The 13,919-nt window shown below is 45.3% G+C and overlaps 1 protein-coding gene across 1 annotated transcript in view; it reads left to right on the top strand.

Annotated features, from left to right (window-relative positions):
- LOC144105172 (uncharacterized) overlaps nucleotides 1-13,919 on the top strand; it is a 199,771-nt gene that overhangs the window by 73,249 nt on the left and 112,603 nt on the right. The window lies entirely within an intron of this gene.

The raw sequence follows: 13,919 nt of genomic DNA, 5'->3' as shown, positions 1-13,919 counted from the left end.
AAATCAGCGTTCTCAAACCGCTACTGATGAGAATCTCATGAAAACCATCGCTGATGCTTTATTTTTGCTTGGAAGACAGTGAACAGCCACAACTTCTCCTTTAGTAGGCTTATGAAGATTAAGTTTCTGAATCGATGGCTTCAAACAGGTTTTCTTCCTGTTTAAATGGCAAGCCATGGATTTCTATATTCAAGTTCCTACTATGTTGCTCGGTATCGTTCAGCCCCTGCTGTAGTCTTTGAATGAAGGCCTCCTGATGAACCACCTTTTCCCGCAATTCATGCATTTTTTTCTTGTAAGCCGACGCTTCTTCTTTGTCCACTTTAAGTTGTAGGACCACATCATATTTTGCTGACATCAGCGTTACAGAATCTTCCAACTCAGTAACCGTTGAACAAAGCTTACTGAAATCTGCTTTTAACAAAAGCGATGAGTCAACCTTGACAAGCAGCTCTGGTAGGTGTTCTACATTTCGTTTTATCTCGTTTAGTTCTGCTACCAGTTCTGAAAGGCCCTCGCTGTCGGTCGACTGTAGTGCCTGTGAAGTCGAACTACCGCCTTTTCTGCTGGCACGGCAGGTTTTGCACACCCATACATCTATTTTATCAGTCCCATCGCATTGAATGTATTTGGAGCGATTCTTGAACAGTTCTGCCCCAAGTGGTACGGCTCTTTACAGTCTGCACAACTCATGAAGGGGCCATCGTCAGGTAATAGCTTCTGGCAGACAAGACAATCATCAGCCATCACCGGTAAAAAAGCTCAGAGAACTTAACAGATAGCGATAATGAAATGGGCCTATGGAGCAAGATCAAACTCAGACTACCTGTCCAACGATAGCAGAAATGTGCTGGCCGTGCTCACTGCCACCGACTGCACCACGGACGAAGTGTCCGCTCCTTTTAACTTGTGGCTTGCAGCGCAGTGTTGTCACGATAGTTCCAGGAGAAGGTTTCCGCTTTGCACTGTTGTCGACCGATAGCAGAAATTTGCTGGCCGAGCTCGCTGCCACCGACTGCACCGTGGACGAAGTGTGCGCCCCTCTTAACTTGTGGCCTGCAGCACAGGTTTGTCACGATGGTTCTGGGAGAAGGTTTCCTCTTTGCACTGTCGAACGATAGCAGAAATGTGCTGTCCGAGCTCGCTACCACCGACTGCACCGCGGACGAAGTGTCCGCCCCTGTTAACTTGTGGCTTGCAGCGCAGGGTTGTCACGATGGTTCTGGGAGAAGGTTTCCGCTTTGCAATGTCTAACGATAGTAGAAATGTGCTGGCCGAGCTCGCTGCCACCGACTGCACCACGGACGAAGTGTCCGCCCCTTTTAACTTGTGGCTTGCAGCACAGTGTTGTCACGATAGTTCTGGGAGAAGGTTTCCGCTTTACACTGACGAACAATAGCAGAAATGTGCTGGCCGAGCTCGCTGCAACCGAACTACCTGTCCAACGATAGCAGAAGTGTGCTGGCCGTGCTCCCTGCCACCGACTGCACCACGGACGAAGAGTCCGCGCCTTTTAACTTGTGGCTTGCAGCACAGTGTTGTCACGATAGTTCTGGGAGAAGGTTTCCGCTTTGCAATGTCGAACGATAGTAGAAATGTGCTGGCCGAGCTCGCTGCCATCGAACTACCTGTCCAACGATAGCAGAAATGTGCTGGCCGTTCTCGCTGCCACCGACTGCACCACGGACGAAGTGTCCGCGCCTTTTAACTTGTGACTTGCAGCACAGTGTTGTCAGGATAGTTCTGGGAGAAGGTTTCCGCTTTACACTGACTAACGATAGCAGAAATGTGCTGGCCGAGCTCGCTGCCACCGACTGCACCGCGGACGAAGTGTCCGCCCCTTTTAACTTGTGGCTTGCAGCACAGTTTTGTCACGATGGTTCTGGGAGAAGGTTTCCGCTTTGCACTGTCGAACGATAGTAGAAATGTGCTGGCTGAGCTCGCTGCCACCGAACTACCTGCCCAATGATAGCAGAAATGTGCTGACCGTGTAGCTGCCACGGACTGCACCGCGGACGAAGTGTCCGCCCCTTCTAACTTGTGGCTTGCAGCGCAGTGTTGTCACGATAGTTCTGGGAGAAGGTTTCCGCTTTGCACTGTCGACCGATAGCAGAAATACGCTGGCCGAGCTCCTTGCCACCGACTGCACTGCGGACGAAGTGTCCACCCCTCTTAACTTGTGGCCTGCAGCACAGGGTTGTCACGATGGTTGTGGGAGAAGGTTTCCGCTTTGCACTGTCGAAAGATAGCAGAAATGTGCTGGCCGAGCTCGCTGCCGCCGACTGCCTGCAGAATACTGAATAATAATCATGATAATAATAACTATTTTATTGCACATGCCATGTGCAGACCAATGAAACGGGCATGTCAAAGCATCTAGTGGCTTGAGGGTCTTGGCCCATTAAAGTCGGTAGACGGACGCGCAATACAAACACAAAATGTGAACATAATATCATAATATCATTGTGACCTAACTGTAACAGGTTAGGAAAAATAACATCAACGAGAAATGAACATACACGGCAAGGAACCTACGTTAAGACAACAGTAATTTAACATTTCGTGCATGATCATGAATATTTTTCAGACGTATAGGAACCGTGTTGCAAAGATTGAGCCATGATTTCTAGCGCTTTTTTTGATGTTGCGGAAAACACTTCCTCTGGCAAATCATTAAAAATTTAGGGAACATAAACACAGTGCCTGGCTTCCCCATACCTTGCTGAGGAGCACGGCACCTCAAAACGAATGGTATTACGCAGGCTTCCGGAAGCTGTATGACATATTTCGAAATTGCTGTCCCAGAAATGTACCACTACTGTCTGTACAAAGAGTGTTCGAAATCATGGAAGACCAAGGGCTGTTTAAATATTATCGGACACAGAAAAAGGGGGAGGGGGGTTGTTACATTACTTAGTATGTTTCTTAATAAAGTGTCAACTCAGTTTTTCCATCTGGCCGAGCAAAAAGCAAAAACAGTAATCCCATATCGGAGCATGCTGTACACCAGAGCATGCGCAATAGCATTTTTTATGTGAAAAGGAACAATGGATTTTATAGGGTAAAACAACCACGCCGCGCTCTGATGCTTACCACAGACGTGTGATAGCTGGCTGTGCCAAGACTGTCGAAGAAGACTCCAAAGCATTTTACCGAATTCACATGGGTGACCGGCACGCACTAACAGAATAAACAGTCACGAACATGTAGAAAAACCGGTGCATCTATAGCTGTTAGTTTTAAAGGAGATCTGAAGCAAACGAGTTTTTTTTTTAATCGGGTTAACCTCCAAGCCTTTATTACTGAGAGAAGTCATTGTTTTGTGTATATTATTCTGGAGATTAGTAATGGCCATGTTGTACGTCAAGTGCTTGGAAAGCAAAACAGTGTCGTCGGCGTATTGCAATATTATACCTTTGGTAATTTTTTTTTTTTTATTCGAGAAGTGTGCCATGAGGCATAAGTTGAAAAAGGAAAGGGGGGAAGGAATGCACGGGACTGAAAGTTAAAAGAAGGAGTGAAGAACCGTTGCGCTGAGGTAGTCGCAGAGGTTGTTAATGAAACGGTTGTCCATTGTCCACTTCACGAAGTCACTTTCGCGGTTCCACCGCAGGCCCACCTCACTGAGGAGCCGTTTTCTGATAGCAGCCGTCGCTGGGCACGTCCACAACAAGTGCCGCACATCACATATGTCCGGTGCAGCGCCACAGTGAGGGCACCTGTCAGGTAGTGGCAGATCTTTGGCACGCCACCGATGACGGACAGATGGTGTCAGAGCCGCCCCTGCCCGAATCCGGCGCACGGATACCTCCTCCTGCCGAGTAAGACTACGGGGGAGAGGGTGCGAACACGGAGGAATTAGAGCGCGTGTTCGCTGGCGCAGAACTTCGGAATCGGAAACATGGGACAGGAACGGATCTGGGGGAAGAGGGGAAGGTGGCGGATCGTCTAATGTATGAAGATGAGTCATAGCATCCGCTTGAATGTTATGTGGATCCTGGGCATGGCCGCGAATCCAGTGTATGCGCACAGGACATGGATACTTTGCGCAGAGCACATGAATAGATTGTGAAATCTGGAACGTTCGTCGAACAGCCTTCAGCTGTTTAAGGGCGGCGCGGGAGTCGGTGTAAATGTGAACTGTATTGAATGTTGGAACGAGCGGAAGGGAAGCAATGGCATTGTAAATGGCTTGAAGTTCCAATGCCAGGGGAGTGCACGTATCCGCAGTATACGTCGCGCGAGAGTTGAGATGCGGATGAGATGGACTATACACAGCAGTAACTCCCCTCTCTGCAGAATGAGATGCATCCGTGTATAATATGCACCCTTCAGGCAGATACGCTGCTGATACCGACGGGGAAACAGTGGGGCGATTGTCAGTGAGCTGGCAATAGGACCACGGTGGAAGTGTCTTTAAACGATGAAGTTTGAGAGACTGTTTACGAGCTCTATTTGCCACCCGTTGGTCGATGATCTCACTGAGTGTATTAAGTTGGGCGAACTCCTGTAGCACAGGTATGGGTGTTAAACGAGGCAGATATGTTATGACGCGCATAGCCTCACGATTGATAGCTTCAAGGGAGTCCCACTGTCTGCGGGTGAGACGTTGAAATTGAGCCTGATATACTATCCGTGGCTGAAGCATAGAGCGCACAAGCTGGCGGGCCGTATGAGCACGTGCGCCACCAGACCGCATAGCTATGCGACGAATCAGACCTAGAGTAGCGTGAGCCGATTTACGGGTGGCTGTCAGCCACGGGGTGCCAGTCCCAGATGTATGGAGGAGAAGACCAAGAATACGAACAGTTTCTACCTGAGGAATCAGAGAATTATGTACCGTAAAATTTAAAGGGGGAGCTTTCCGTAAGGCGGCTTTATTTCCAATTCGAATGAAACATGATTTAGTGGGAGAGAGTGTTAGACCCAAAGGTGGGAGGCGAGATGTCAATACATCCAGCGCGTGTTGAAGGACCGACTGATGAATAGACGCATCTGGATGACAGCACCACAAGGTGATATCATCGGCATATGCAAGCACGCGGATAGAAGGCATGGTCTCTAGGGCTCGAACCAGAGGAATTAAAGCCACATTAAATAATGTGGGGGCGAGAACGGAGCCCTGCGGCACTCCTCTATTGGAAGTGAAATTACCAAAGGGCTTTCCGTGGACACGCACGCTGAAGGTTCGATTTGCTAAAAAGGCGTGAATGGAGAGGAGGAACCGGTGAGGGAGACCAAGAGTTTGAAGGGAGGCAAGAATGGCAGAGTGAAGGATGTTATCATATGCCTTTGTTATGTCTGTAGCGATTACGGTTCGTACAAGGTGACTCTGTGGAGAGTTGTCAAGCACGTCAGCAGCCAAAGTAGCAAGGCCGTCCTCCGTTCCAATATGTGGGCGGAAACCAATTTGGGAATCTGGGTAACAATCATGGGATTCCAGCCACCATGATAAGCGTGCGGCTAGAATGTTTTCATAAAGCTTGCAGATGGTAGGGGTAAGGGAAATTGGACGAAGGGCCGAGAGAGATACTGGAGGCTGACCTGACTTGGGGATTGGAGCCACAATAGAATGCTTCCAGTCTCCCGGCATGATGCCAGAAAGCCACACTTCGTTAAAAGTATCAAGTACGGTTTCCAAAGCCCTCCCTTCCAAGTTACGGAATAAGGAGTTAGGTATGCCGTCGTGCCCGGGAGTAGTAGTAGTTTTTAAACGGTCAATGGAGGCCAGCAGCTCTGCCATGGTGAGGTCAGAAGTAATCCCATCAGGAGGCTCTGTTACCGATAAGTCAGGTGGAGACGTAGCGGTGCAGTCATGGTTTGGAAAAAATTGACGGGCCGCTTGTTGTGCAAATGTGTCCTCATCCACATTTAGCGCGAGGCGAATGCTCTCTGTGTAATCTGCAACCTGAGAAGGGCGCTCCATCGCGTGAAACACTCTCCAAAGATGTCGATTGCCCTGCGTAGAGGACAGGCGGGCACACCATGCAGCCCAGCGTTGCCTGCCTAGCCGCTTTGCATAGCGCCGCGCCCGTCCGGTAGCGCGGTGAAGAGTAGGAAGAGCCGAAGGGTCATCGGGGTGACGAGTAGCGTAAAGATCCGCCTGGCGACGAAGAGCCCACAGATTCAAGAGATGTATGTCCGGGTTTGGGTCATCTTCATTTACAGTAGTGGTAATAGTGTGAGTAGCGAGAACATCAGATAGAGTAGACAATGCTGAAGAGGGGTTGAATGTAGATAAATGATTGTCTGCGCGTACAGAATCCCATGATGTTATTCGTACAGTGCGGCGTATTTTCCGTAGACGCGTAGGCGTGAGGGAGATAAAAATAGGGCTGTGATCGCTACCCCAAGTATCAGAATCAACAGCCCAACGAGGGTTACCGGGGCCTAACCACCAAGTCAAATCAGGTGAATACGGGCCACCTCGTGGGCGGGTAGAAGTATTCGGGTGGTTTAAAAGTTGAAAGGAATGATCTGAAAAGCTCCCTTGGATGTGTGAACCCCTTGAGGAATCCGATGGGTAACCCCACGCAGTGTGTGCGCCGTTGAAGTCACCGCCAACTAGAATAGGGATACCCGAGTTGGTAGAACGTAGAAAACGAACCCATCCCAGATTGGGAGATGCGGAGCCAGGACGACTATAAAAAGAAACTAGAATAAGGGGTGTGCGTGCAGGTTTTACGAGAAGGGCGACAACCTCTTGACGTGTGTTGCACCACCGTGAAAGGTCGAGCGGTGTGTGCGGAACTGAACTGTGAATATAAATTGCAGATTTACCTGGGCTGAGGGAGGAGGCGGTGCAACGGCGATCAGGGATAGATGGTGAATGGTATGCGCAGAAACCTGAAAGGCGTGGGAGTGCATTATGCTCTTGCAGTAGGAACGCCCATGCCCTCAGCTTTCCGTCGCGAAGGCGGATGTTCACTTCAGAGGCCTTATTAGCGAAACCTCGACAGTTCCACTGCACCACCACCGATGATGATGCGCTATCCATGACGAGGCCGAAGAGCTTCCACGATGAGGGATGTCACCTGCTTCATCAGCGCTAATATCTTGTCCACTGTCGGGGTAGTCACGGCTAACAGGTTGTCGGCACCTGATTGTGCCGACATAAGTCATTAAAAAACAAATTGAACAGAAGAGGTAATAATATGAAGCCCTGCGGAACTCCGGCCTTCAATGGAAGTTGACTACTTCCATCTGTCATGCCGCCTAAAACAACAACTTGGGATCGACCGGAAAGATAATTCTTGCGTACACCGTAAAGCGGACCTCTGAAACCTATAGAGTATAGCTTTTCTTGTAATATACTGTGATGAACTGTTCTAAAATCTTTAGAAATGTCTAAAAATAAACCAGCACTAAACAATCTTTGATCGAAAGCTGAAAAAAGTTCATCGGAGAACTCTTCCAGAAAAGCTACAGTACCACGACAGGGAACGAAACCAAACTGAGGGGTCGACAAAATGGAAAATTTTTCAACAAATGATGACATGATTCTCAAAAGAAATTTTTCAACTATATGGGAAAGTATAGGCAATATTGAGATGGGTCCATAGTTTTTAATGTTGCCTTTTGTCCTCCTTTAAATAGCAGTTTAACTATAGCAATTTTAAGCTCATCCGGGAAAAAACGCAGTGTGCAGAAAACCATACAGCATGACAATCAGAACATCACCCAATGCCTTGAAGTTTCTTTGGAGCAAAATTGGCATATAAGCCGTCAATACCAGGAAGTTTATTTCGCTTGAAGCTAAAGATTATATCTTGCAGTTCTTGTTTTGTAATGCTGGCTAGAAAAGCGGGCGCAGAGTTTGAATCTTTAAACGCGCATTGGTATGTCTGACTTGAAGATGCTTTCTCTGAGGCCAGTGCAAAAGGCGATTAAAACGATCTGCTACTTCAATGCAATTTCCCGGAAAGTAAGGAAGCGGGGAGGTACTCGCAGAATTTTTGCCACGAAGGTGGTTTATCAGTGACCACGTTTTAGCGGCATTCCTTGACGACTGGCGAAATTCTTGAAAAACTGGCACTTCGTGGACCTCAGCAGAGCGACCACCCTATTTCTTGCGGCTCTATACTCCTGACGTAAGGCTTTATTTTTTGGTACATGTTTGCACCGTCTCCGAAGTATGTCTCTGTACGAAACGGCATGCATTACGTCAGCGGTCAGCCATGCAGTTATATTCTCTTCGGCGCTTTGTTATTAGGACGTGTTTAGAATTGCTCTCAAACATTTTTATTTGGTCGCAGAAGATACTATAGACTTTATCCGGTGAATTAGACTCAGTTATTGATAACCAGTTAAATCTGCTAATTAAGCTGTCTAAGACTTTGTGATCAGCTATTGTGATATAGATGAGGTAATTTGGAACAGCGTTTCGTGAAGCATTTGATAAAGGAAAAGATGGAGACGCGGCTTGTTCCTCTAGACGTGGCTTGTTCCTTGGCGGTCTTCATTTCATTAAAAATGGAATCATATTGTTTTGCTAGAACAGTCACCGACTCCTCCAGTTCAAGAACTGGCAGGGTTAAGCTGACAACTTCGGCTTTCAAGAGGAGCAATGAATCAACCTTATTGTTAAGCTCAGGTAGACATTCTAGACTCTTTTTTATCTCGAGCAGTTCCAAAAGCAAAGGCGAATCCACGCCTGCACCTTCATCAGCATCGGAAGCATCTACCTGAGAGGTGGAACCACCAGCGCGTTTTTTTGCTACTATGCATGTTTTACACACCCACATGTCCCTTTTTGGCAGGGCCCACTGTATTTAAAGTACTTGGTGCAATTCCGTAACATGTCTGACCTAAGTGGTACGATAGCGTCCAGTTCGCACAGGTCATGAACTTGTCATCATCGAGCACTTTTTTGTGGCAAGCCATGCATTCAGTAGTACCATTAGACATTGTAACATGTAGAGAGCATACACAGAGTGCAGTCGGCAGCAAATCCAAATTAAGAATGCAGGCAACCAGAGAGACGCTACCTGTTGAAATACAATGTGTCAGCGTCGGGCAACGTAATCGCCGCCGACTGCAGAGGATCCCGCGTTGTCCGTTGGTTTCAGTAGTTTTCCGATGAATTCAGGTTTTTAAACGAGATTGCTGTTTGCCGCCAGAAGCGGCAAGACGGCTAGCCTCGACGAAGGTGATAGTGGCATACGGGGTATCACGGGAACCGCATCCAGGGCACCGCCTGTTGAAATACAATGTGTCAGCGTTGGTCAACGTAATCACCGCCGACTGCAGAGAATTCCAGAATGCCCGTTGGTTTAAGTAGTTTTCCATTGAATTCAGGCTTTCAGACGAAGTTTGTGTATGCCGCCAGAAGCAGCATGACGGTTAGCTTCGACGACGATGATAGTGGCATCCGGGGTATCACGGGAACCGCATCCAGGGCACCACCTGTTGAAATACAATGTATCAGCGTTGGGCAACGTAATCGCCGCCGACTGCCAACTAATAATAATAATAATAATAATAATAATAATTAAGCACCCAAAAATCAGTACAGAAAAAACGGGCCCATCTAAGCCAATGGTGGCTTGTGTGACGTGGCCCGGCATCGTCAGCTAAGGGATGTGGTTACAGTATATATGTACATATTTAAAAGCAACAAAGAAAAGAAAATAAGAGTGATAAGAATAGATGAAGTCTCCAGGCATCGAAACAAAAGCATGATCACTACAAACTGCGACAAGCAAAAGGAAAATAAGAGCATACATATGCATTACAACATGCGTACCCAACTCTTCAATTGAGACCGAGAGTCAACAAAAAATAATCGTCTGACAAATTATTAAATATCCTGGGGACATACACGCAGCGTCTTGCTGCTCTGTATCTAGTAGATACGCATGGTACCACGAAGCGCGTTTCTTTGCGCAGCAGTCGCGGGGAGATGTGCGGATGCTTGAATTCATCCGTCCAGAAATGACGCAGCACAACGGTAGAAATGAATAAAGATTGAAAGGACTGGAAACCGAGAGCATGAAAAATGTCTTTGTTCGATGGTGTCACGCGATTATACGCCACACTTTTTAATGTATTTTTTAAGAAGTTATCAAATCTGCCCTGCCAACGCTGGGAGCAGAAAACGAAAACCGTTATACCATACCTTAACGTGCTGTATGCAAGAGAATGTACTATCATTTTTTTAGTCTGAAACGGCACCAAACTTTTAATGTTAAAGAGTAAGCATGCGACAGATCTTAGTTTGGAGCAAACATGCGCACCATGATTATGCCACGACAAGTCACTATCGAAATGAATACCGAGATACTTAACTGAGTTCGTATTTTCGACAGGCGTACACTTACAGGATAGGCAGTCTTGGGTATGAAGGTATACTGGAATGACAGTGGTTCCAATCTTCAAGGAATTTTGGATGCATACAATTTTTGTCTTTTTTTGATTGACAGTGAGTTTGTTTTTAAAAAGCCAAACCATAGCGTCATGCACCGATTGCTGCAGATATTCAATTGCCTTTCATGCTTCGTTAGAAGGACGATATCGTCCGCATGCTGGTACACTTTACCCTTTGGGATTACTGAAATGAAATCGTTCACAAATATGTTAAAGAGAAGAGGCGATAAAATTGACCCTTGAGGGACACCGGCACCAAGGGATAATCTGCTGCTATAGTATTTGGTACCTACAACAACCATTTATGACCTATCAGTGAGATAGTTTTGAAGTAGAGTATAGAACGGGCCCCTAAAACCAGTAAGATATAATTTGCGAAGTAATATGTTATGGCAAACTGAGTCGAAGGCTTTGGAAACGTCTAGAAACAAGGCACAGCTAAATTGATTGTGTTCAAAAGCAGAATACAAATCATCTGCAAATTCTTCCAGGAGCGAAATTGTACCCCTGCCTTGCACAAAACCAAATTGTCGGTGAGACAAAACTGAAAACTTTTGAATGAAAGAAGTCATAACCTCAAGCAAAAATTTTTCTATAACCTGAGATAATGCGGGCAAAATAGATATGGGCCGATAGTTCTCAATAATAGATTTCTTTCCTGCCTTATGCAGTGGTCTTACTAAAGCAGTGTTTAGATTTTTTGGAAAAGTTCCAGTATCTAGGAAGCCATTTAGCATGAAAAGCAGAGTATCTGAAAGCGCCTCAAAGTTCCTTCTCAGCAAGCTTACAGATATGCCATCTACTCCAGGTGGTTTATTCGTTCGAAAACTGAAAATGATCCGGGCAAGGTCAGGTTTAGAAAACCGCAGTAAAAATGCAGATGCTGCCAAAGAATCACCGAGTGTCACATCTTGCACAGAAAACATAACCGTTTACATTGTTCCCCGGTCAAACACGAGGTATGGTGTGGCCAGGCGTTGCCCTTATGTTCCGGCTACTCTCAACAAACTGCCGGATGAAATCTTTACGGCTAGCTCTAGAGGCAAGTTGAAAAAATTATTGAAGAACGAATGAAAAAATTAGTTTAGGATTAGTGCAACTTGTTTCGCCTTGTTAGACTTTGCGCCTCTTTGTATGCTCTTTCAGTTTTATTTTGAATGGACTTACTAATCTAAGCCACCATTGGTTTAGATGGGCCCGTTTTTGCTGTACTGATTTTTGGGTGCTTAATAAAAATTATTAGACGGAGTAACTCACTGCAGCTTCCTTCTCTTAGCTGCCGTCGCGTGAGGGCAGATTTAATTTTCTTGTATAAACTTCTTCATGGTCACATTCTATGCCCTCAGCTCCTAGCGCGTATCCTTTTGCGTGTACCGCGAAAGAGCATAAGGGAATTCAGACCATTCCAAGTTTCTGCGCTCCTGCACTCCATCTCCCCTCTGGACAGAATGCAAAAGTTGTTTAATTCTCTTTGTCCTCACCTAGACATATTCGAAAATTCTCTCCCTTCCTTTATATTGGATGTCCGTGACGTTCAACTTTGAGCACTCTTTTTCTCATACATAACTTCCCCTTTCATGCATTTTGTCTTTACTACACTTGTGCGTTTGCACCGGTATTATATTGTTTTTTCTCTCCTTAATTGTTCATCACGTGTACTTGTTTTCATTAATATTATTTCTTTAATACTGTATACTCACGCCTGATTGTCTGTAACGCGTTCACTAATTACGTTTCTTATTGTGTATGATTGTATTTCTAGCTTGTATTTCAGAGGTTTCATATTCGTTCATATTAGTATTGGCTTTATTCTTGTTTGTATTTTGCTATATGCTGTACTTGGCTGTTATCGGTCGTTCATTCTCTTTGTTTATTGTTTCATTATTTATTTATATGTCTGTTGCCTGTTCTAGCTGTTTTCATTTACCGCTGTTCTCGCTGTTTTCTTGTTTTCGCTTTTTTGCTTCATGCTTGCTGTCACGCCTAGTTTATATGTCTTTTTTTTTCTATCGCCTTGACTGCTGCATTACCTCCCCTGAGTGTCTTCCTTTGTAGTGAAATAAATTTACATTTTGTGCGTGTGAATGGTGTACCAGCACCAAGACCTTTGGGTTGTTCCTGGGCACCGAAAATAAAGATTGATTGATTGATTGATTGATTGATTATTATTATTATTATTATTATTATTATTATATTATTATTATTATTATTATTATTATTATTATTATTATTATTATTATTATTATTATTATTATTATTATTATTATTATTATTATTATTATTATTATTATTATTATTATTATTCCAAAGCCTTCGACTCCGTTTGCCTTCCAGCTGGCGCACATAATTCCGTTCTTCTCGACGAGAAGTTAGTAAGTGAGAGTCTTAAGTGTTTGAAACCATCTTTATCCCCTGGACCTGATGGCATTCCAGCCGCCATAATAAAAGCCTTCAATAGTACCTTCGTCCCTGTCTTAACCACGATATTTAATAACTGTTTGAAAAATTCTGCCTTTCCCCGCGTGTGGAAAACGGCGCGTGTTTTCCTTGTCTTCAAATCAGGAAACAAATCTGATGTTTCGAACTACCGCCCCATTTCTCTTCTTTGTGCAACCTCTAAGCTTTTTGAATTAGCTTTGCACAAAGTACTTTCCTTCCACCTCAAAAATGTAATCATTCATAATCAGCATGGTTTCATAAAAGGTCGTTCTACTACAACTAACCTTGTGACTTTTATGACGTATACATCAGCTGAAGTCCTTCAGAGGAGTCAGGTAGACGCTGTGTACTGTGATTTGAGCAAAGCTTTCGACGTTGTTACTCACTCATTACTTCTTCAAAAGCTTCTGCTGTTTGAGATCGACGTTTCAACTGTAGCCCTCCTACGCAACTATCTTCTTGATCGGTCCTGCTTTGTCAGTGTAAATGGACAGACCTCATTTGTTTACACTCCAACCAGCGGAGTTCCTCAGGGCTCGGTATTAGGCCCGCTTCTGTTCTCTGTTTTTATCAATGACGTTTCCTCCGTGGTCAAAAACTCCTCATTTCTCCTTTATGCGGACGATATAAAAATGTTCAAGGCAATACATACTCTTCACGATTGCTTGTCATTGCAATCTGACATATCCGCCTTCTCTGATTGGTGCTTGAAGAATGGGCTCACTCTCAATTCATCTAAAACCAAGGTTGTTTCATTTACGCGTAAAACGCACAGTCTTCTCTACTCTTATTCTCTGAATGGTAGGCCGCTGCCCAGGGTTGATGAAATTAATGACCTCGGCGTACTTTTCGACCGTAGCCTCAGCTTCTCCTCTCATACAAAACGCATTGCTCTACGGGCTATGCGTACACTCGGCTTCATCTGCAGGCTTTCGAGAGAGTTTCGATCCCCACTTCCTTTCTTAAAGCTCTACCTCTCCATATGCTTGCCGCTTTTGGAATATGCGTCTGTTGTTTGGAACGGCACTTGCCAGTCGAACTGTGAAAAAATCGACAGAGTTCAGCTAAAGTTTTTACGCATATTTCAACATCGGTTTTCTTGCAAAACTTCCAGC

Source organism: Amblyomma americanum, chromosome 9 (assembly GCF_052857255.1).
Source record: "Amblyomma americanum isolate KBUSLIRL-KWMA chromosome 9, ASM5285725v1, whole genome shotgun sequence".
NCBI classification, from domain to species: domain Eukaryota; kingdom Metazoa; phylum Arthropoda; class Arachnida; order Ixodida; family Ixodidae; genus Amblyomma; species Amblyomma americanum.
Note: the sequence above shows the minus strand (reverse complement) of the source record. Positions and strands in the feature narration are given on the sequence as shown.